The sequence below is a fragment of the Odocoileus virginianus genome, chromosome 28 (assembly GCF_023699985.2).
Source record: "Odocoileus virginianus isolate 20LAN1187 ecotype Illinois chromosome 28, Ovbor_1.2, whole genome shotgun sequence".
In the NCBI taxonomy this organism is placed as follows: Eukaryota; Metazoa; Chordata; class Mammalia; order Artiodactyla; family Cervidae; genus Odocoileus; species Odocoileus virginianus.
This window is the reverse complement of record NC_069701.1, coordinates 26367814-26391311: the sequence shown is the minus strand read 5'-3', so window position 1 is coordinate 26391311 and position 23498 is coordinate 26367814. Positions and strand designations below refer to the sequence as shown.

Sequence of the window (23498 nt, the reverse complement as noted above, 5' to 3'; positions counted from 1 at the left end):
GATAATGGCTGAAGCATATGGTTTCTACTGCTTCTGAGATTTTTCTGCCTCCCAAGAGCAAGGCCAGCAACAGCCATCCTGGGTCTGAAGGGTGTGGTGGTAACTTCAGAACCCCTCCTTCTCAGGACACGTGCAGGGGACTGGGACATCTAAGCAGACCTGAATCTGATTCCAGGGAACAGAGGTGGCGGGGTTTCAGAGACCCAGAGACCCAGATCTCTCTGGACCTTAATCTCCAATCTTGGGGCTTTTCCTTGTGAAAGCCTGATCCTTCGCAAAACCTCCAGGAAACATCACCCTCCGGGAAACTCCTGAAGCTCTCAATCCCACCAGAAGCAAAATGAAAAGAGAGCACGGGGGCTCCAATCCAGTCTGTTTCAAAACCTCTCCACCCTCTTGCTTAGAACCTCTGCCCATCACTCAGATCATCGTAGGAAAAGCTGTTTAGAATTCGAGTTGGTCGCTGAAAAACATCCTACATTTGCATTTGTCCTCGGCTGTCTTTATCTTCCTGTTAATGATGAGGATACAGGGGTCTGTCAGGATCATTTAGGGTTGAGTACTTCACAGGAGCAAGAGGCGTGCTGGTCAGACAGGAAGAGGAAGAGACTCTACATGAACCCTTCTGATGCATCCTAGGTCCCAGTTCCTGCTGCATCACTTACTGACTGTGCGACCTTGGGCAAGTCATCAGCTCTCTGAGCTTCCATCTCTGCAGACATCTGAGGCGGATAATAGCAGGAACGTCTGACCTACCTCTCAGTGCCTTGGTGAGGATCAAATGAGATAATGGACATGAAAGAGCTTTGTAAACCATATCCCACTTTACAAAGGAAAGCCGTTGTTATTAATAATAATGACTCTTCCCGCTGGTAATGGCTGTCCGCCGGGAGTTGGGGGGGATGCTCCGCCAGCTCTGCCTGGCTCTGTTCAGGTCCTTTTTGAAGGCCTGGCGTGGGCCCTGTCACTCACCAGGAGACACCTCAGGGGACTTTGTCAGAGGTGCCGGAGGAGAGTGGCCAGGGTGCCCTGTCCCTCAGGTTTGATGCAGCATAATTGTTTTGACATATGATGGAATTTGTCCTCGCACGGGTCAGAAAAAAAGCCCAATACCGATGCTTTTCATCTAATTTCAATTACAGTCATTAAAACCCTTACTCCTGAGTCAAGCCTTTCCAAAAAGCCATCAATGACAGCCCATTACAGAAGAGTTATTTATAGTGGCGCATGTTAATTTTACAGTACCACAGACCAATGATTCATGGCTTGGCATTAGTGAGAGACATCATTCACAGGGCTGAGTGATCCCTGACATAACAAGTGCTGCTCTGAGTCTCTGCAGGGACGATTCAAGGCCTCAGACTTGGAGACCAGGCCCTGTGCCGAGCAGAACATTCAGAGTCTCTTGGCTTGGCCCATTCCACCCAAGGACACCTTCTATCCTAAATGGAGGAGAACAGGACAATCAGCTTTGGGATTGGAGTGTGACATCTACAGGATTTCTAACTGAGATGCTATCTAACCTGGGCCAGAATTGCAGCTTTTCCTCCTCATACCGACAGCTATTGGGATGAGCATTTAGTAGATCTCATACTATTTGCTGCTACGTGATAACTCTAAGGGGACATCTGATACTCGCCTGAACTGGATGGAAGAAGATGGCTCTAGGGCCATCAAAAGCCCAGCTTCCTTTTATCCAAACTACTTCAACCTCAGGTTCGTAAGTGCCACTTTGCCCGATCAATATCAGGCCTCTTGAATCTTGGTCTATTTGTGGCTGAAATTCTCCCCCTTGATTAAAAATTCACCAGGAGGCAGCCTGATGTGACATTTATGAGTTCCTGGAAGTCCATAAATGTTGAATGTTAGAAATTAGCGCAAGTTGTTTAGATGATAAAAAGCAATAAGCAACCAGGAGGACTAATATTCAGCACTCTTATATTTGTATTGTCTATCCATGGAGCCTCACAGCAAACTGGAATGAAAACTTCATACAAAGCCCTTCCATGTTTGATGTAACCTTCCTACGAGTCCCGCCTCTAAATAGTACTCTCTTCCAGATGAAGGTGAGTGGGGTTCAATGCAACTGACTGCCCTCTTTCCTTCCAGCTTGGGACCACTTTGACCACAAGTAACTGGCCCAAGTTCCCTGCTCTATTTCAACACAAACCATGATAATAAGTATTGAAACTGACTATGTTGGCTCAGTCCTCATATAATGGTAGCTCTGCAATCATTGGGAGGAAAGATGGGCAAAAATAAATGTGTGACTTCATCATTTTGGAGTTTTCAACCACAGGGTTTTTACACTCCACCCATGATTATTTCTTTCACATTATTTCCTGCCCACATCCCAGCACTTTTCTGAGCCTCCGTTCCCCTCAGACATTTCTATAATGTTCCCTCTGTACACCCTTCCGGGCCATCCATCACAGTTCTGGGAGCTTTAGCATGCTTCCTGGGAGGCCTTGTCTAGTCTAGGCTGAAGTCAATGAAAAGACAGAGAAGGTTCAATGACTAAGGCTCTAATGAACCAGCTGAGCGCTGTTCCACTTCTTTTACTGCACGGCCGTCCAGAGAGCAGTTTGTATGTAGAATTCCAATTCTGTCCGGTGACTGGAACATTGCAGAAAGTACCGTGAGGCACTCTTCTCGACTCTCGAATGGAGAAAACTAGCAACGTGCTATATTATGGGTGGATGAAAGAGAGAATGGTGCAAAGAGGACAGGGTCTAGAGCCACTTGGTTTGGGTTGATTCCAAGCTTCACCATTTATCAGGTTTGGACTTTGTTCTTTAACCTCCCTATGCATCTATGTTGTCTTCTGTAGAGCAGACGTGATGACGGCTCCTATTGTTACAAGAGAGCAAATGAGTTTACATTTGAAGGCATTACCTATTAATAGCACATTGTCTATGCGGTACACATGTTAGCTAAATGAGAGACATTTTTACTTGGAGTATTACTGCTTTACAATGTTGCATTAGTTTCTGTTGTACAACTAAGTGAATCAGCTATGTGTATACATAGATCCAAGAGAAAGAGACATTTCTTTAACTGGAGTATCAGTTCAGTTCAGTTCAGTCGCTCAGTCGTGTCCAACTCTTTGCGACCCCATGAACTACAGCACGCCAGGCCTCCCTGTCCATCACCAACTCCCGGAGTTTACTCAAACTCATGTCCATTGAGTCAGTGATGCCATCCAGCCATCTCATCCTCTGTCGTCCCCTTCTCCTCCTGCCCCCAATCCTTTGCAGCATCAGGGTCTTTTCCAATGAGTCAACTCTTCGCATCAGGTGGCCAAAGTATTGGAATTTCAGCTTCAACATCAGTCCTTCCAATGAACACCCAGGACTTATCTCCTTTAGGATGGACTGGTTGGATCTCCTTGCAGTCCAAGCATGTTTAGTTGATATATAATGTTGTATTAGTTTGGGGCATACAGCAAAGTGATTCATTCTTTTTTAGATTCTTTTCTCATATAGGTTATCACAGAATACAGATTAGAATTCCCTGTGCTATACAGTAGGTCCTCTGGGGTATCTCTCTTATATATAGTAGTGTGTGAATATTCATCCCAAGCTCCTGATTTATCCCTCCTGCCACAAGCATGTTTTCCCTTTGATAACCAGAAGTTTGTTTTCAATATTTGTAAGTCCATTTCTGTTTTGTGAATAAGTTCATTCATATCATATTTTAAATTAGATTCCATATATGAGTCATATCATATGGTGTTTGTCTTTGACTTACTTCACTGAGTATGATAATTTCTAGGTACATTCACGTTGCTGCAAATGGCATTATTTCCTTCTTTTATGCTTAATAATATTCCATTGTATGTGTGTACCACATCTTTATCTTGTCCTCTGTTGATGGACATTTAGGTGGCTTCCATTTCTTGGTAATTGTAAACAGTGCTGTAATGAACATTGGGGTGCATGTATATTTTGGGATTATTGTTTTCTCTGGATATATGCCCATGAGTGGGATTGCTGGACCATATGGTAGTTCTATTTTTAGTTTTTTAAGGAACTTCCATACTGTTCTCCATAGTGATTATACCAATTTAGATTGAAAGACATTTGTAATTTAAGAAATATTTATGGACTATCCACTGTCCAAAGACACAATGTTAAATAACATGGGAATGGAGAAAATGAACAAAATGTGCCTGCTTTTAAGAACAGTGTTTGGAGAAGCATAGACATAGCCTCAAAAAACCAAGAGAGGAGGGCTGGTACATGATCTATGCAGGGGGATTTGCACAGATGATGGACAGATCACTTCACACCAATGATGGAAGGCCAGTCTAGCTGGGAGGGGTCTAAGAAGGTTACCCAAGAGATGATATTTGAATTGCTCCTTAAAGGATGAGCAGTATTTCCAAGGGCAGATAATGTGGGACAGGTGGCAGAAGGCTGCCCCATGGGTGCCTAGCACAAACACAAAGTCAAATTGCTACCCTGCATGTCCACCAATCCCATATCTGTCTTCTCCCCAGGGCTCCTTTCCCAGGCTTGCCTGCCTTTCTCCCTCTTTTTCCATCCCTCACTTCACTTGAAAATTTCTACCACAGGCCTCCCTTTTCTTCTAATTACTTTCTTCTTATTTTATCTTTCTTTTAATCTCAAAAATTAATGTAAGAAATTTAAATCAAATAATATAGAAAGGTACAAAATGAAAATCAATCTCTTCTTCCACCCTCTGCTCCTTAGAGGTAACAACAGGGTGGTCATTTTGAAACATGACCACAAATTCTTAGTGCTTCTCCCTCTGATGGGAGCGTTATGTCTGTCCCCTTGAAACTGAGCAGGTTTATAGCTACTTCCACCCATGGAGGAGGACAGAGGGGGCAGTGCGTGCCTTCCAAGACTGATATTAAAAGACCATGCAGCGTCATCTGTGTTCACCCAGCACCCTCTCTAGGAACCCTGAGCTTCCATATAAGAAACTCAGCCTTCTGACATCCTGGATAGTGAGGCTAGGTGCCCACATTCTGGGCAGTAGTCCCAGTTGGGTCCAGCCTTCCAGCCTTCTCCAGCACTTACAGAGTTAACAGACACCACTGCACAACTGATTTAACCAGACTTTTAATGATAACTCCTGTAGTAGCCTCCAGGTTTCTGGCATTACAAAAATCCAGCCGTGAACACTCTTATCTATACATCCTTGCTCAGTGTATGGCTGTGTCTGTAAGAAAAAATCTCAGAAATAATGTCGCTGAACCCAAGAGTACGTAAGGATTTCCCAGGCAAGAATACTGGAGCAGTTTGCCATTTCCTGCTCCAGGGGTTTACCCTACCCAGGGATGGAGCCCACATCTCCTGCATTTGCAGGGGAATTCTTTATCACTGCTCTACCTAGGAAGTCCTTTAAACAGGTTATGTCAATTTAGATTTTTCCTGATCATGCATGAGAGTGCCTATTTCCCCACAATCTCACCAACACTGAGTATTATTGCTTTTTCATCTTTACCATTCTGACATCATCTCTGCCTCCTTTATGATGTGCCCCAGCTGTATGCAGTGTCAGCAAGCCATCCAAGCATGACCTGTCTCCACATGCAAACCCAGGGGAGGGGGTCTGTAGAAGTGGGGAGGAGGGGTGTATAGAATGTTCAATATAATGAGAACTAAGTTAACACAAAGATGAGACGCAGAACATAGCAGCCTTGCAGAGCAGATGTGTCAGAATATAATGGAACTCAGCTCAGTGACATCCTGCTAATGGCAGGTATTATCTGAAGTCCAGAAAGACCCTGTTGGAAGAAGAGAGTTTGGGGCTCAGGGAATGAGGAGGGAGGTTTGAGAAATGAAAGGAAGTTCTTTCAGTTAATCAAAGTGCTCACTGAACAGCTGGCTAAAAATAGAATATTTTATAATGATTGATTACAACCTAGATGATTCCAGGGTACAGTCAAGAATTGTGGGCTCCAAACCTCACTGCCTGGCAATATTACCTGGAGTTTTTTTTAGAAAAATATAGATATTTCATCTTCCTAATCACTGCTTTAAACACATATATCATTATCATGATTCTGATTGTTGATCCAAGCTTCTAACAACCCATCAGGAAATTCTGAGGCAGAATAAGGTTAAGGAGCAGAGTTTCTCAAACATGCATGGGCATCAGAAACACCCGAGATCTATTAAAACACGGATTGCTGGGCTCTACCATAATAACTTACAATTTGGTAAACCTGGGGTGGGCCTGGGAATTTGCATTTCTAGCAGGCTCCTAGGAGATGCTGGTCCAGGGTCAGAGCCTGGGGACCAGTGCTACAGTAGGAGAAACACTGAGAGCTTGCTGGCTGGAAATGCAGAAACCTAGGCCCCACCTCAGACCTGAGGAATCAGAACCTGCATTTACTAAGAGACCCAGCTATCTGTGTGTTTATTAAGCACCTCACTACAGGTCTTACCTTTGTTGTCTGGGAAAAGATTCAAAGGGAAGAGGCCTGAGGGAGAGGAAGCCGGCCAGGAAGACCTGCATTCTGGTCGCAGTCCTGACATTCATGATCAAATAAATTGCTTCATCTCCAGTGGCTTTTTTCCTTATAAATAAAAGGGCGATACTGAGGTAAGTAATCCTGTAGATTTCCTTTCTTGTTACCTGTGCTTTAAATTTGGTAACTGAAACGCTGTATGGGCTGAATTGTATGCACTCCAAATTATCAATGTTGCTGCCCTAACCCCCCAGTACCTCAGAATGTGATGGTATTTAGAAAGCGTGTCTTTAAAGAGGTTGCTTGTGGTTCGGCTGCTCAGTCAAGTCTGACTCTTTGTGATCTCATAGACTGTTGTCTGCCAGGTTCCTTTGTCCATGGGGTTTCCCAGGCAAGAATACTGGAGTAGACTGCCATTTCCTTCACCAGGGAATCTTCCCAACTCAGGGATCGAACCCGTGTCTCTCGCATTGGCAGGCTTATTTCTCTTTTAAATATTTATTTATTATTTTTGACTGTTCTGGATCTTCACTGGTGCTTGGGTTTTTCTCCAGTTGCAGCAAGTGGGGGCTACTCTTTGTTTGACATGCGTGGGGCTTCTCATTGCAGTGGCTTCTCTTGTTGGGGAGCATCAGCCCTAAGGCACACAGGCTTCAGTAGCTGAGGCAGGCAGGCTCAGTAGTTGCAGCTCGTGGGCTCTAGAGCACAGGCTCAGAAGTCGTGGTCCACGGGCTTAAGTCGCTCCGAGGCATATGGGATCTTCCTGGCCAAGGGATAGAGCCTGTTACTCTTGCACTGGCAGGCAGATTCTTTACCCATCGACCCACCGGGGAAGCTGGCAGGCTGATTCTTTATGAATGAGCCACCTAGGGAGCCCTTTTAAAGAGGAAATTGAAGTTAAATTGGGTCTGCAGGGTGGGCATGCTGAAATTCAATGGACATGAACTTGGATAAGTTCTGGGTGATGGTGAAGGACAGGGAGGCCTGGCGTGCAGCAGTCCATGGGGTCTCTGGGGTGGATCTACTCTGACTGGTGTCCTTTCAAGGAGAGAACAGGACACAGACAAGCACAGAGAGACAGTGAGAAGGCAGAGTGCGAACATGGTCACGTACAAGCCAAGGAGAGGCCTCGGAAGAAACCAGCCCTACTGACACCTTGATCTTGGGTTCAGAGCCTCCAGAACTGTGAGGACACCTGGTCTGTGCCTCTATGTTATGGCAGCCCTAATAGACGAATACACGTGTGTATTTTAGAACTTTGCAACTAAATCTAGATTAGAGTCTAAATGCAGAAATCGGATTTCTTATTACCACTCATTTCACATCAGACCCATTAGCTGCTGCAGGAAGAATGCCAGGGATTTCCACTGGGGTCTCAGGTTTTCTAGACAATTTCAACATGGGTGCAAATTCATTTCCCTGGATGCCATACCAAAACTATGGAACCCTCATTTACCATCAAACATCCCATTTCCCCCAACCTGATTGCCACATGTACCCCCACTTCTATCAGCCCTACCCATTCTGCCTAGATTTAGCTTTAAATTTTGATCCCTTGTAGTTCAGTGGCTAAGACTCCAGGCTTCCAGTGCAGGGGGTCCAGGTTTCATCCCTGGCCAGGGAACTAAATCCCATATGCTGCAACTAAGAAAGACTCTGCTTGTTACAACCAAAGATCCCAAAACTTATACCTGGTTTAGCCAAATAAATAAATATTTTTTTTAAAAGTTTGATCTCTGACCTTTGATCTCAGTAAACCCCTCTTTTCACAAATCAAGTAAATCACATTTCTGCAGTGGTTCCTGGTTCTTTCATAATCCCTTTGCTCAAGCATAGGTTTATATTGATTGAATTTTCATTCAGATTATTTTATCCCAACTAAACCAAGATACTCACAAACATAAAGGATAACAATGATGAGAATAGGAACTATCCAGTCCAGTGTAGGTACATTCAGACCATCTCCTTGCTTCACCGTAGTTGCTAGAGTAATACAGCTTAGAAGTAAGAAGTCTAGAATTTCTCTAGTTAAATGCAAAGACTCAGGCCTCCAAATGCTAATATAAGAATCTCCAAACACTGTTTTGAGAACCCAAAAGGTAAGCCTATTTTTCACAAGTAAAAGATGTAGGCATCTTGGGCATTTTTCAGTAAAGATACAAGTAGTCAAAATCCTACAAAAGAAAAAAAATTTAAGACATTTCTGAGCAACAGAAGGAATGTCAAAACTTATTTTTTTCTTTTTTCCCATCAAGGTAGTATAAAAGTGTGTTTCTCAGCCATAAATGTGCATGCACGTCACCTGGGGTCTTGTTAAAGTGTTCATTCTGATTCAGAAGGTCTGGAGTCTGAGAGTCTACATTTTTAAAAAGCTCCTAGTGGGGTCCTTCCCTGGTGGTCCAGTGGTTAAGACTGTGCAGTATCACTGCAGGGGGTGTGAGTTCAATCCCTGGTCAGAGAACTAAGTTCCCACATGCCTCACAGAGTGGCCAAAAAAAGAGTCCTAATGAAAGCCCACTCTGCTGGTCCATTGACTACCCGCTGAATAGCAAGGATCTAGTGGAAACAGTGTCAGACTTTATTTTTCTGGGCTCCAAAATCACTGCAGATGTTGACTACAGCCATGAAATTAAAAGACGCTTACTCCTTGGAAGGAAAGTTATGACCAATCTAGATAGCATGTTAAAAAGCAGAGACATTACTTTGCCAACAAAGGTCCATCTGGTCAAGGCTATGGTTTTTCCAGTGGTCATGTATGGATGTGAGAGTTGGACTGTGAAGAAAGCTGAGCGCCAAAAAATTGATGCTTTTGAACTATGGTGTTGGAGAAGACTCTTGAGAGTCCCTTAGACTGCAAGGAGATCCAACCAGTCCATCCTAAAGGAGATCAGTCTGGGATGTTCATTGGAAGGACTGATGCTGAAGCTGAAACTCCAGTACTTTGGCCACCTCATGCGAAGAGCTGACTCATTGAAAAAGACCCTGATGCTGCAAGGGATTGGGGGCAGGAGGAGAAGGGGATGACAGAGGATGAGATGGCTGGATGGCATCACCGACTCGATGGGCATGAGTTTGAGTAAACTCCGAGATTTGGTGATGGACAGGGAGGCTTGGCGTGCTGTGATTCATGGGGTCGCAAAAAGTCGGGCATGACTGAGTGACTGAACTGAACTGAACTGAATGGAAAGAGAGGTCAATGGTTTCTGCAGTTTCAATGATACAAAAGTTTAAATTCTAAAATTTGCTTTGGATGGGTTAGACCCCTTTACCTTGTCTAAGGTGGGTGTTTGAGAGACACAAAACCTGGACATCATTCCTGTGGGTGCTTAACATCTTTTGAAGAGGCCAGCAAGACCAGGAGAAGATATCCAATTTGTTGGCTATTGTTACAAGTGGTGTGCTCCAGCTCACTCTTCTGCACTGACACAAAGAAAGGAAAGTATTAATAAATGATTGACACAAAGTGAGTTTAAATTGTAGAGTCTGATAAACATCCCTTCTCTATCTTTCCAGGTCCCTGGAGACATTCCCTAGGCCTGGTTATACAAGCTCAGCAGTTTTCTCACCTCCTGGTCCCAGAGGGTGCAGTATCATTAACCGAGGTACCCACCAGAAAAGGCAACTGCAGGTGTCCCCTACAGTTCGCCAAGTTTCTGAATAAAACTTGTCTCTACACTGGGGTCACCTGAGTAGCTTCAGATATTGCTGATGGCCTGGTGTAATCCTCAAATACTGAGACTTAATTGATCTGGAGTTCGTCCTGGGCTTTAGAATATTTTGAAGACCTCGCCCCTACCCCAAGATAGTTCAAATGTGCAAACAAGTGTGGAAATCACTGCTAAACAGTAATTTTCTGAAGGACGTAAAAGAGCTGCCTCTCAATTGATTGTTCTTTCATTCATGCATGCATGCACAGTTGTTGTTCAGTCGCTAAATCATGTCTGACTCTTTGCGGCTCCATGGTCTGCAGCATGCTAGACTTCCCTGTCCTTCACTATCTCCCAGAGTTTGTGCAAACTCATGTCAACTGAGTCAGTGATGCCATCCAACCATCTCATCCTCTGCTGCCCCCTTCTCCTCCTGCCCTCAATCCTTCCCAGCAACAAGGTCTTTTCCAGTGAGTCAGCTCTTCGCATCAGGTGGCCAAAGTCTTGGAGCTTCAGCTTCAGCACAAGTCCTTCCAATGAATATTCAAGGTTGATTTCCTGTAGGATTTAATGGATTGATCGCCTTGCAGTCCTTGCAGGGACTCTCAAGAGTCTGCATGCATATATACAGCAAATAATTACTGAGGACAGATATTGTGCCAATGCTATGCCAGGTCCTTTATGCCAAAGAGGAAGGACATAGCCCCTGCCCTCAGGGATTTGCAGTCCAGGGGAAGAGATGTAGATGAGTGAACAGACAACTCAAGTATAGGATGATGGTTTCAGGGTGGTGGGACAATGGCATGAGGGATGACAGTAATGACAGAACCACATGTCTCCTGTGCAATTTCCTCTCTCAGAATCAAGACACCAGACAGCAGTTCTGACAGGAAGAGCACACAGTATTCACTCATTCAACAAATATTTAGTGAGCACGGATCACATGCCTATCATTGGGTGAGTTGCTGAGTAGATGGCAAATGAAGCAGTTGACTCCATAAACACAAAGTCTCATTCTCCTCTCTGAATTTTTGAATTTTCTAGTAGAGTAGATATTTGTTGTCTTTGTGCTGCGCTGTACTAAGTTGCTTTAGTCATGTACGACCCCATGGACTGTAGCCCTCCAGGCTTCTCTGTCCATGGGATTCTCCAGGCAAGAATACTGGAGCAGGTTGTCAGGCCGTCCTCCAGGGGATCTTCCCAACCCAGGGATCGAACCCACATCTCTTATGTCTCCTGCATGAGCTGGCGAGTTCTTTACCATTATCACCAACTGGGAAGCCCTTCCTTGTCTTTAGTTGCTTGTAATTCAGTTTCTCTTCTGGTACCAGGACTCAGAACTTTCTCTGAGAAACAGCCACATTTCTGGGGCTTTTTCTGGGGAATCTCCTCTAAGTAGAACATCACGTTTTCCTGGCTTTGATTTTACCCTTAGACTTAAACTTGGTGTGTACATGGACATGGAGCTGTTGGCTTCCATCTTGCAAGCCATGGATAGCTGTAAAGGATGCAGCCAACTTGAAGAAGCAAGCCAGGAAGTAGAGGCTGCTGTTTGGATGGCCCTGGATGAGGTCATGTCTGTACCCCCTGCCATAGGGGCTCCCCTGGTGGTTCAGAAGTTAAAGAGTCCACCCGCAATGCAGGAGGCTCAGGTTTGATCCCTGGGTCTGGAAGATCCCCTGAAGAAGGGAATAGAATGGCTATCCCCTGCTGTGTATGCTCATAATTTTCCTTTGGAGCCTAATCCAACTTGACTTAGCTTTCCTGGTATTTGCAACCCAGAGTGTCTGAAATGCTGCACCTAAAATGGATTTTTTTCAGGACTATTTTTGTGTGATTGAAAACAAGAATAGATCCATTAATATCTGTTCATGAATTGCTCAGTTTCCTGTTTTGTAAAAATGTGTTTTTTAGATATTCTATTCTAATACATCTTTAGGTGTATAAATAGAATTCTCTAAAGTAAGTCAGATCATGAGCTTAAGATGTTCTTTAGAAAAGTACTTAAATAATGCTATACCTAGTGAGCAGCTGCCAACTAAAGCTCAAAGAGCAGATGGAGGGAAGTATTCCAGGTTGTTCTCTTTGGCTTCTAACACATACCTGAGAGAACCTTCTAGGTTTAAGAAGTCTGGGTTGGGGCTTTGCTTTCTCTGGACAGTACTGCTGTGTGATTAGGAATTATGGTGAGGAGGAGCTGGTGAGGTTTGGAAGGTCTTGAACCTCAGAACCAATCAGCTTGGAGTCCCTGCAGAGAGGTGTGCTCAGCTCCTGAAGGGTCAAGATATCCATGGTCCCAAGATACGGGGATGGAGATCACCATGAAGGTAGCAAAAGTTATCAGGTGAGGTGGAGGAGAGTTTGTTAAACTAAGCATCTCTCTTCACCAAGTACTGCTTGTGCTTCTAAATATATCTCAAATTGTCTTCTTTTACAGGTGGTGTAAATCCATGGCTAATTCATTAAAAAAAAAAAAAAAGGATTTCAAATTGTCTTCTTGATTCCAACTGTCTTGACATTTTTGTCCGAATTCTCATCATCACTAACCTAAACTAATGCAACAATCTCTTAATTGTTTTTCCTACTTTTGTTTAATTGGAGGATAATTGCTTTACAATGTTGTGTTACTTTCTGCTGTACAACAATATGAAGAAACCATAAGTATACATACGTTCCCTCCCTCTAGAGCATCCCTCCTACTCCCCCACCCCTCCTACTTGTCGTGTCCTTCTAGGTTATCACAGAGCACAGAGCTGAGCTCCCTATATTACACAGCAACTTCCCGCTAGCTAGCTATTTTACCTATGGTAATATATATGTTTCAATGCTACTCTTCTTCCCCTACTATGTCCACAAGCCTGTTCTCTGTGTCTGTATCTCTATTCTTGCCCTGCAAATAGGATCATCAGTCCTCCTACTTTTAATAGCATTTCCACCTCCAGGCACCGAGTCAGTCCATCCTCCAAGCTGCACCTAAGTGGGCCAATCATGCTACCTATTTAGAATCCTTCTCACTTGTCCCATCGCTTACAGAAGGTCCAAGATTAATGTTAAGGTACCATTTGCCTCTATCTACCTATAAAAGCTTTACCTCTAGTTTTCAGCACAGGCTAGGTTGCTTCAAGTACTTATGCCTGTGCTCACTGAGTTCTTTCAAAGTCTTTTGGGGAAAACCTCTTCATCCTTCAAAACTAAGTCCAGATATTCCCTTCTTCAGGAGGCCTTTCCAAGAATCCCCTAATTCCTTCCTTCTCTGTTCTTTATTTATAATTTCTACTTACCTTTATCCTCTAATATCCTGCCATTATATGTTTGCCCTTCTATCTAAGTTTGAGTTCCTCTAAGACAGGAACACTTTTGGGGCTTCCCTGGTAGCCCAGTGGTTAAGACTTACCTTCCAATGCAGGGGGCATGGGTTCAATATTTGGACAGAGAGTTAAGATCCTACATGCCTTGCAGCCAAAAAACCAAAGCATAAAAAAACAGTGTTGTAACAAATTTGATAGAGATTTTTTTAAATGGTTCATATCCAAAAATCTTAAGAAGGAAAAAAAAAGACAGGACTAGTTTCTTATTCATTTTCTGTCTCTAATATCAAGAGTCCCTTGAACTGCAAGGAGATCCAACCAGTCCATCCTAAAGGAGATCAGTCCGGGATGTTCATTGGAAGGACTGATGCTGAAGCTGAAATTCCAGTACTTTGGCCACCTCGTGTGAAGAGTTGACTCATTGGAAAAGACCCTGATGCTGCAAGGGATTGGGGGCAGGAGGAGAAGGGGATGACAGAGGATGAGATGGCTGGATGGCATCACCGACTCGATGGGCATGAGTTTGAGTAAACTCTGGGAGCTGGTGATGGACAGGGAGGCCTGGCGTGCTGCGATACATGGGGTCGCAAAGAGTCAGACACGACTGAGTGACTGAACTGAACTGAACTGAATATCAAGTACAGTGCCTGACACATCATAAATGTTGAAAGTTATTCGCTCAGTTTTGTCCAACTCTTTGTGACCCCATGGACTATAGCCCCCAGGTTCCTCTGTCCATGGACTTGAACCCAGGTCTCCTGTATTGCAAGTGGATTCTTTACCATCTGAGCTACCAGGGAAGCCCTCAGTGAATTTTCAGTGAATTGAGCTGATTGCATATGTCTCCAAGTCAGTGCTGAGGGTGATTTGGAAACAGTCATCCTGATGATCAGAAAGTGAAAGTGAAAGTTGCTCAGTCCCGTCCAACTCTTTGCGACCCCATGGACTATACAGTCCATGGAATTGTCCAGGCCAAAATACTGGAGTGGGTAGCCTTTCCCTTCTCCAGGGGATCTTCCCAACCCAGGGATCAAACCCAGGTCTCCCTCATTGCAGGTGGATTCTTAACCAGCTGAGCTACAAGGGAAGCCCAAGAAAACTGGAGTGGGTAGCCTATCTCTTCTCCACCAGATCTTCCCCACATAGGAATTGAACCGGGGTCTCCTGCATTGCAGGCGGATTCTTTACCAACTGAGCTATTAGGAAAGCCCCCTGATGATCAGGGGTGAGATCAAAATTAGATTAAGATGAGACAGGAAATGGGCTTCCCCGTGCGTGGCTCAGTGGTAAAGAATCTGCCTGCAATGCAAGAGACAAAGGAGATATAGGTTCAATCCCTGAGTCAGGAAGATCCCCTGGAGGAGGAAATGGCAACCCACTCCAGTATTTTTACCTGGAAAATTCCATGGACAGAGGAGCCTGGTGGGCTACAGCCCATGGGGATGCAAAGAGTCTGACACAACTGCAGCAACATAGCACTCACGCATGAGATGGGAAACAGCTAAAAAATAGTGATAAAACTTTACCTATATGCTGATATCTCCTCTTAAAGGTTATCTAATTTAATATGTTAAGGCTTACCATGTTTAACTTTTGCATTAGAAGTGACTAATTGTGACTAATTCTGAAAAAATATATATTTATAAAGTGTGTAGATTCGAGTTGAAATCTCCATAGAAATCTTACACACTAATTCTGACTTATACCCAAACACCTTTCTAGTTTACTCTGGGAGAAAACAGGATTCCAATTACCTACCCTAAATTAAGTAAAAATGTCTAAGAGGAAAAGAAATTCTTAAAGAAAAAAATTTTTTAAAGACATTCTTTAATCCTAATTATGCAAAACTAAAATTAGTGGAGACAATCTAGGCTGAATCCCAAAGGGTCAGAGTACAAGAAGGTAGAGAGCAAAGCTCCATTACCAGCCTGCCTTACCAATTCAGATGACTGGGTCCCTAGCAATGATTTCCAGACAGTCTATAGCCCAGAGCCAGGGGCGTGAAGCAGAGGGCCCCTCAATTTTTTTCTGAGTCTACAGTCACCCTTTTTGGATAAGCCCTGCTGGAGCTGGGTTGTGTTTATTCCTAGTAACCATTAAAGTTACAGCATCACTTTAAACTAGCTGCAGTAAAAGAAGAAAAAAAAAAAGCCAGTGAGAGGGAGCCTGAGATTGCCTTGTAAAATTGGCAAGGACTTTCACTTGCTTTTTGCTGCTGCTCTTAAATTCAAGGCTGGTTTCCACATTCCAGAAGCCCTGTTTTGTGACTGAGGACACTGGGGAGCAATGGGGCAATTTTCCCGTTTTGCCCCTTCATTTAGCAATTTCATTGTTAATATAATAAGATTAACCTTTCTGCTGTAGTGAGTGTGGCTTCTTCATGCCAAGGACACCATCCTGTTCATAAGTATAATAAATCCTCTAAAAAATAAAAAATCCAACAATCAAGAGACAAATGTAACAACCTGGAATTTCTGGATCCTCCACCAATTTAATTAGAATGGCAATGAAAGAACATGTGCCTAATTAAACTGTCAATCAAACCAAAACGACATGCATCCTATTTATACAAATGTTTACTCCTGTTTCTGTGGCTTGAATCAGCCCTTCTAGCCCAGGAGGCAGCAAGTGGTGATTAAAAAACAAGTGAGATGAGAAATCTCCACAGACTAAGTAATTTAGCTTTACTTGGCTGCTACAATGCTTTTGATTATTTTATTTTTCATTAATACATTCTTATCTTTTTAATGTTGTGTTCGTGAGTGTGTTTAGTCACTCAGTCGTGTCTGACTCTCTGTGGCCCCATGGGCTATAAGCCCGCCAGGCTCCTCTGTCTGTGGAATTTTCCAGGCAAGAACACTGACGTTGGTTACCATTTGCTACTCCAGGGGATCTTCCAGACCCAGAGATCAAACTCATGTCTCTTATGTCTCCTGCATTGGCAGGCATGTTCTTTACCACTTGTGCCACCTGGAAAGCTTCATTTCTAATGAAAATGCACATATTATACATGTATGACTTGATCAGTTTCCCCAGACTGACTACATCCACTTACTAAGACCAATCACAGAGCATGGTCAGCAACTCTGAATTCCACGACTCACGCCTTCCAGTAATTTTTCCTTTCCTCCTAAGGGTGGCCACTGTCCTAACTTCTCTCCATAGAGCTTAGTTTTTGTGTACTACATAAACAGAATCATTGGGAATGTGCTCTTCAAACGTCTGTCTTCCTAATGTGATGTTATGAGATTCACCCACAGTACTTTCTTGCTGCTGGGCCATGCGACTGTGTGGCTACACCACACTCCAGACTCCTATAATCCATTCTGCTGCTGGACCACATTGTCTGAGCTGTTTCCTGTTTGGGATATTATGGGGCTTCCCTGGTGGCTCAGATGGTAAAGAATTCGCCTGCAATGTGGGAGACCTGCGTTTGATCCCTGGGTCGGAAAAATCCCCTGGAGAAGGGAATGGCAACCCACTCCAGTCTTCTTGGACTGGAGGATTCCATGGACAGAGAAGCCTGGTGGGCTACAATCCAAGGGGGTCACAGAGAGTTAGACATGGCTGAGCCGCTAACACTTTCACTTTCACTTCACTGGGGTATTTCGAGAAGTGTGGCCATTAACATTCTAGTACATGCCTCTTGGTGATATATGTCCATGGGCTTATTGGGTTGTAATTTGCCATAAAAAAAAAAAAAGAATGAAATAATGTCATTTGCATCAACATGGATGGACTTAGCGATTATAATGCTAAGTGAAGTAAGTCAGTGAAAGACAAATGCTTATATGCAGGATCTAAAAACAAATGAAGTTATTTACACAACAGAAATAAACTCACAGAAACTGAAACAAACTTATGGTTACCAAAGCAGGCGTGAGAAAGTGAAGTGAAAGTGTTAGTCGCTCAGTCATGTCTGATTCTTTGTGAGCCCATGGACTGTAGCCCACCAGGCTCCTCAGTCCATGGGATCTTCCAGGCAAGAATACTGGAATACGTAGCCTTTTCCTTCTCCAGGGGATCTTCCCAACCCAGGGATCAAACCTGGGTCTCCCATATTGCGGGCAGATTCTTTACCATCTGAAGTAGGGGCGAGGAGGGATAAATTAGGAGTTTAGGATGAACGATATACACTACTCTGCAGACGATAGATAACAAGAAGGACCTATTATATAGCCCAGGGAATTATATTCAGTATTTTGTAATAACCTATAATGGAAAAGAATCTAAAAGAGAGTATAAATACATATATGTGTATAAGTGAATCACATTGCTGTATAACTGAAACACTACAAACCAAATATATGTCATTTAAAACATAAAAATTAAAATGCATATACATGTATATACCCAGAATCTGACCTTCCTTTGGTTATTCTAATTCTAGACACCATGGCTCTTTCAAAAATTTATTCTTCTATATCTCAGCATTTTCACTACCCTTTCTTTGAAATTTTCTCATAATACCCCTCCCTCTCACCATGCTGCCCCTCAACCTATTTGCCATGACATTATAGGTACTTGGTTTTTTTTCCTGTACTGATATCTTTCTTTGTAATTCCCTGGCCATTTTCTTTCCCTCACTTTAGCTTCCTGATCTTCTTGCTATTCTATTTCCAGGACAAGAACCAATGTTTTTTATGATTTTTCATTTTTATCCATGTTTCACAAATGTGTATATAACAATGATGATACTGGGGATGATTTTAGGAAGAATATGGATGAATATTTCTTTTGTAATAGTTATTTTATTTTACTGTATATTAGACAAAATATAACTAGCACATAAAGCCTGAGATTTCACAGACATTATTGCTTAGATGAAGTGAAAAAAATAAGTTTAAGTCAAATTACAGTAAAATATTAAATAAACACTACTATAAGAGTATGAAATAGTGGGGAAAAATGTAAGTAGTACAAAATTGAAGCTAAGGAAATGTATGTGGGTCTTCAAATAAAAAATGTTCAAAGTTCTCTTTGAACACTTGTGATGGCCACCTGGAGAGGTCCATTTGGATTGTGGTCCATCATAATTTTAACATTAATAAATAAATCTCAAAAGTATTCCCCCCCAAACAAGTTCCTCTATTGATTCAATGACTCCACTGTTCTAGGAGGCCAAGTCCAACAACTGGACATCATCTTTTATTCATCTCTCTCTTTTGTCCCTTTTATTCACTAGATTTTTAAATCCTAAAATGACTGTCACATTTTCCCTTTTATTCTCATTAACACCATCCCAAGCCATGACCCAATTACCTCATACCCAGATCACTGTAATGACCTCCAAACTATCCTCCTGTCTCTATCTAAATTCAATAGCTTTCTGCCAATGCCCTAAAATCATTCCCATGCTAAAAATCTCCAATAACTTCCCTTGAAAACAATGTCTAAGATCCCTAACCCCACACTAATAATAACTAACATGGATTGAGTTTTCTGTGCTAAAAGCCTTACAGGAATTTTCTCATTTAATCCTCATGACAACCCTATAAGGTAGATACTGCAGATGAGGAAACTAAAATTTAGAAGTTACAAGAGCTAGTAAGTGGCAAAGCCAGAATTCCACCTCAGATGTTGCTGTTCAGTCGCTCAATCGTGTCCGACTCTATGACCCCATGAATTGCAGCTTGCCAGGCTTTCCTTTCCTTCACTGTCTCCAGAGTTTGGTCAAACTCAGGTCTATTGAGTCAGGGATGCTATCTAACCATGTCATCCTCTGCCATCCCTTTCTCCATTTGCCTTCAATCTTTCCCAGCATCAGGGTCTTTTCCAATGAATTGGCTCTTTGCATCAGGTGGCCAAAGGATTGGAGCTTCAGCATCAGTCCTTCCAATGAATATTCAAGGTTGATTCCCCTAAGGATTGACTGGTTTGATCTCCCTGATGTCCAAGGGACTCTCAAAAGTCTTCTCCAGCACCACAATTCAAAACCATCAATTCTTCAGCACTCAGCCTTCTTTTTGGTCCAACTCTCACATCCATACATGACTACTGGAAAAACCATAGTTTTGACTATAGGGACCTTTGTCGGCAAAGTGATGTCTCTGCTTTTTAATAGGCTGTCTAGGTTTATCACAGCTTTCCTTCAAAGGTGCAAGCTTCTTTTAATTTCATGGCTGCAGTCACCAGTTTCAGTGATTTTGGAGTCCAAGAAAATAACATCTGTCACTGCTTCCATTTTTTCCCCTTCTATTTGCCATGAAGTGATGGAATTGGATGCCATGATCTTAGTTTTTTGAAAGTTGAGTTAAACTAGTTTTTTCACTCTTCTCTTTCACCCTCTTCAAGAGGCTCTTTAGCACATCTTCAACAGCCTAATGCTATCTTTCATCTAATGCCTATTGACAAATCCAACATTCTTTCTAGTTATGTGTCATCTTTGGGTCCTCTACTCCATTTCCTTTTCTCCCCTAATTTAGGTGAGTCTCATTCTTTAAATATTGGGCCTCTATCAAGCTCCACCTAGGTTCTGATACTCTATACTCCCCTGCCACATACACACATTGCAAAACCACCTTCTGCTATAATAATATCCAAATGGTACCTCTCCTTGAGGACCTGACTCAAGTGTAGCCCCTTATTTTGACGCTAACGCCAGAATTACAAAATTACCCCTGGAAGAAATAGAGAGCTGTACTTCCAGATTGAAAACTTACATGCTTGGGCCCTAAACTCTTCAGCTTCAGTCCTGATGTGAACCTGGCTCTATGGACAAATTACTAGAAGGAAAGAAGGCAACACCCCCACCCCATCCTGTGAACAGAATGTCCTTTCATCTCTGAATTAAACACATTTCAAAGAAAGGCAAGTGGACTCAGTTTGAGGCATTTCTTCTCAACTTTTTATGTGCACAGGGCGTTTTCAGCTCATTCTTTGTGTTCCATAGACATTCTATAATCATAATAACAGTGTGTGTGTGTGTGTGTGTGTGTTAGTCACTTAGTCGTGTCTAACTGTTTGTGACCCCATTGACTGTAGCCTGCCAGGCTCCTCTGTCCATGAGAGTCTCCAGGCAAGAATACTGAATGGGTAGCCTTTTCCTTCTCCAGGGGATCTTTCCAACCCAGGAGTCGAGCCCGGATCTCTCACATTGCAGGCAGATTCTCTACCATCTGAGCTACCGGGGAAGCCCCAAACACAGGCTGGGTTCCAAATGGGCCAGTGTTTCAGAGACAGAGAGACAAGCATGAGTTCTGCCCACAGAAATCATGGCTTCAGTAAGCAGTTGGTTCACCAGGATTTGTTGTGCTTACTGATCTTCTTTCAATTGGTCAATTCATTTCTTGAGTTGTTGTCCACAGACAAGCTAGAAGAGAAATAGACCTGGCAAAAATGAGCTGTTTCTTCTGTTCCTTTTGTGTAATAAAAGGCCACCAAAAAAAAACCCCAAAAAACAAAAATAAAAACCCTTAGAGTTAGATGGAAAGTTAGACATAATCTATTTCCACCCCTTCATTTCAGAGATGACAAAACTAAGGCTCTAATAGATACAAAGTCATATACCCAGTTGTGTCTGACTCTTTGGGACCTCGTGGGCTATAGCACTCCAGGGTCCTCTGTCAATGGGATTTTCCAGGCAAGAATACTGGAGCAGGTTGCCATTTCCTTCTCCTCTTGGGAATCTTCTGGAATTGGCAACTGAACCCAAGACTCCTGCATTTCCTGCACAGCAGGCGGAATTTTTACTACTGAGCCACCAGGAAAAAGTAACATAATAGTGATAATTAATGGCATACCTAGGATTGGAACACAGGACTTTGAGCCACAGTGCAGTTCTTAAAGCCATAAAGCTTTTAAATCCTAGCTCTCTTGATAGGGTTATAATTTTGCAAACATGGACACACTCTTCCTCTTACTGGGATTTAGATCTTAATTCTGTAATGAGGCTAATGTTGATGATTACACTAATTTTGAAGGATTATTATAAGAATCAAATAAAGTCAAGTGAAAAAGGTAATCTTGCGCATAAGAGTTGCTCAAGAGACGTTCTTTTGTTCACCCAAATAGTTGTCAGTAGACATCAGGAAGAATCTGGCTAAGACATATCTTCAGAAGGTGACTGAAACATTGAAGACCTAATCTCATTAAGTTTCTGAAAACCTGAGAGAGCCTTGAAATCAGGGTGCGGAGAAGGGAGGCAGATATGAGAGGGATGATGTTTAGCGGCAAACGTGTCCCCCTTGTTTGTTTTTTAAAGGAAAAGGTGTGACTGGGTGACTCATGAAACACTAATTAATTTTTTTTTTATTCTTTTCATCCCTGTAACACAAACAAACTACTTTTAGCAATGCCGAGCTTTCTGGAGACCCAGGAAAATAATTGCCTGAGTGCAACATTAATTGCTTTAAAAATTAATTTTATGTTTTAGATTTGTTTTTAAGATGTTAACAGTGAGTGTAGAGTTAAGTATTAAGTTAGGTGACCCCTAACCCAGCAGAAAGAGGCAGAGCTGAGGAGAGTTTCTTGCCAACCATTCACACTGCGTTCAGACCTTGGCCTCATTCTGGGTCTCTGCTTACAGTGATGGAGGTGCCTGACCCCGGGCAATGATGTCACGTCCCATCTCTCTCCACAACCTGCTGGTGGTCCTTGGAAGAGAATTTCTCCGAGTGCTGCTTCCTGTCCTTGTCTGCTTGCTCTGAAGCCTGCTAAGACTATAACGCTTAGATGGGGTTTGTGAGTGCTGATATCAAATGATCAGGAAAATTCTGATCTTGCAGAATGGTTTGAGTTTTTAAATTATGAAAAGTGTATATGCATAAAAGTACAGAGAATCATTTTACAATAGCCCATGGACAATCCAGATTTGCTGTATGTTAACTTTTTTCCTTTATGCTCTAGAAAAAATTTTAAAGCAAACATTTACAGATATAATTGAACACTCCCAAAGGTGGCTCAGACAGTGAAAACTCTGCCTGCAATGCAGGAGACCCGGGTTCTCTCTCAGTTGGGAAGATTCCCTGGAGAAGGGAATAGCAACCCATTCCAGTATTCTTTCCTGGAGAATCCCATGGACAGAGGAGCCTGGTGGGTTACAGTCCATGGGGTCGCAAAGAGTCAGACATGACTGAGTGACTAACACTTTCACTTTTCACTTTTTGAAATTTTTCTCTTGCCTCAAAGATAATCACTATCTTGACAGTGAGTTTTATCTTTATATCTGTACTGTTCATAGTTTTACTATGTATGTATTCAAAAATAATATATAATATTAATTTGTTCTTGAATATTTTATATATCTCATATCATCTGCACATGTATCTTTGTAACTCGCTATTTTTCACTCAGCATCATATTTTTGAGTTGTATATATGTTGCTACATTTAAATCTAGTTTATTTTAAGAGGCAATACTTCATTATATGAATGGACTACACTTTATCTGTTACATTATTGATAGACATTTAGCTTGTTTGCAGTTTTTTGAGATTACCTGAGCACCGAAAAATTGATGCTTTTGAACTGTGGTGTTGGAGAAGACTCTTGAGAGTCCCTTGGACTGCAAGGAGATCCAACCAGTCCATCCTAAAGGAGATCAGTCCTGGGTGTTCATTGGAAGGACTGATGCTGAAGCTGAAACTCCAGTACTTTGGCCACCTCATGTGAAGAGTTGACTCATTGGAAAAGACCCTGATGCTGCAAGGGATTGGGGGCAGGAGGAGAAGGGGATGACAGAGGATGAGATGGCTGGATGGCATCACCGACTCAATGGGCATGAGTTTGAGTAAACTCCGGGAGTTGGTGATGGACAGGGAGGCCTGGCGTGCTGCAATTCATGGGGTCGCAAAGAGTCAGACACGACTGAGCGACTGAACTGAACTGAAGGGTGCAGTGAATATCCTTGATCGTATCTGCTTGAAAACATGTGTGAAATTTTCTCTTGGATATACATATAGGAGTCAGCTCCTGGATCATAAGGCTTATCTATCTCCAGCTTTCTTAGATTTGGACCAATTCCTCTCCAAAGAGGCTGCACTAATTTACACTCTAATCTCCAGTTTATGACAATTCTTGTCTCCTCTTCCATGCTTGATGTCATGAGACTTACAAAAATTTTCCTAATCTGATGGGTATTAAAATGACCTTTCCCAAA

The 23498-nt window shown here is 42.7% G+C and overlaps 2 long non-coding RNA genes across 7 annotated transcripts in view; one reads left to right on the top strand and one right to left on the bottom strand.

The window, feature by feature from the left end:
* LOC110149967 (uncharacterized) overlaps positions 1-23498 on the bottom strand; it is a 75353-nt gene that overhangs the window by 25619 nt on the left and 26236 nt on the right. For 3 of the 6 annotated variants that reach the window (XR_002317594.2, XR_002317593.2, XR_011484350.1), the window contains exon 1: positions 6422-7543. This is a non-coding gene — a long non-coding RNA (uncharacterized lncRNA). Of the gene's footprint in view, positions 1-1728; positions 2851-6421; positions 7544-9714; positions 9861-23498 lie in introns of those variants that run through there. The other 3 variants (XR_011484351.1, XR_011484353.1, XR_011484352.1) reach the window with 3 other exon arrangements.
* On the top strand, positions 5553-12387 carry LOC110149966 (uncharacterized). The gene is made up of 5 exons (XR_002317592.2): positions 5553-5733; positions 6441-6579; positions 9959-10047; positions 10953-11049; positions 11528-12387. It is a non-coding gene; the product is annotated as an uncharacterized lncRNA (long non-coding RNA).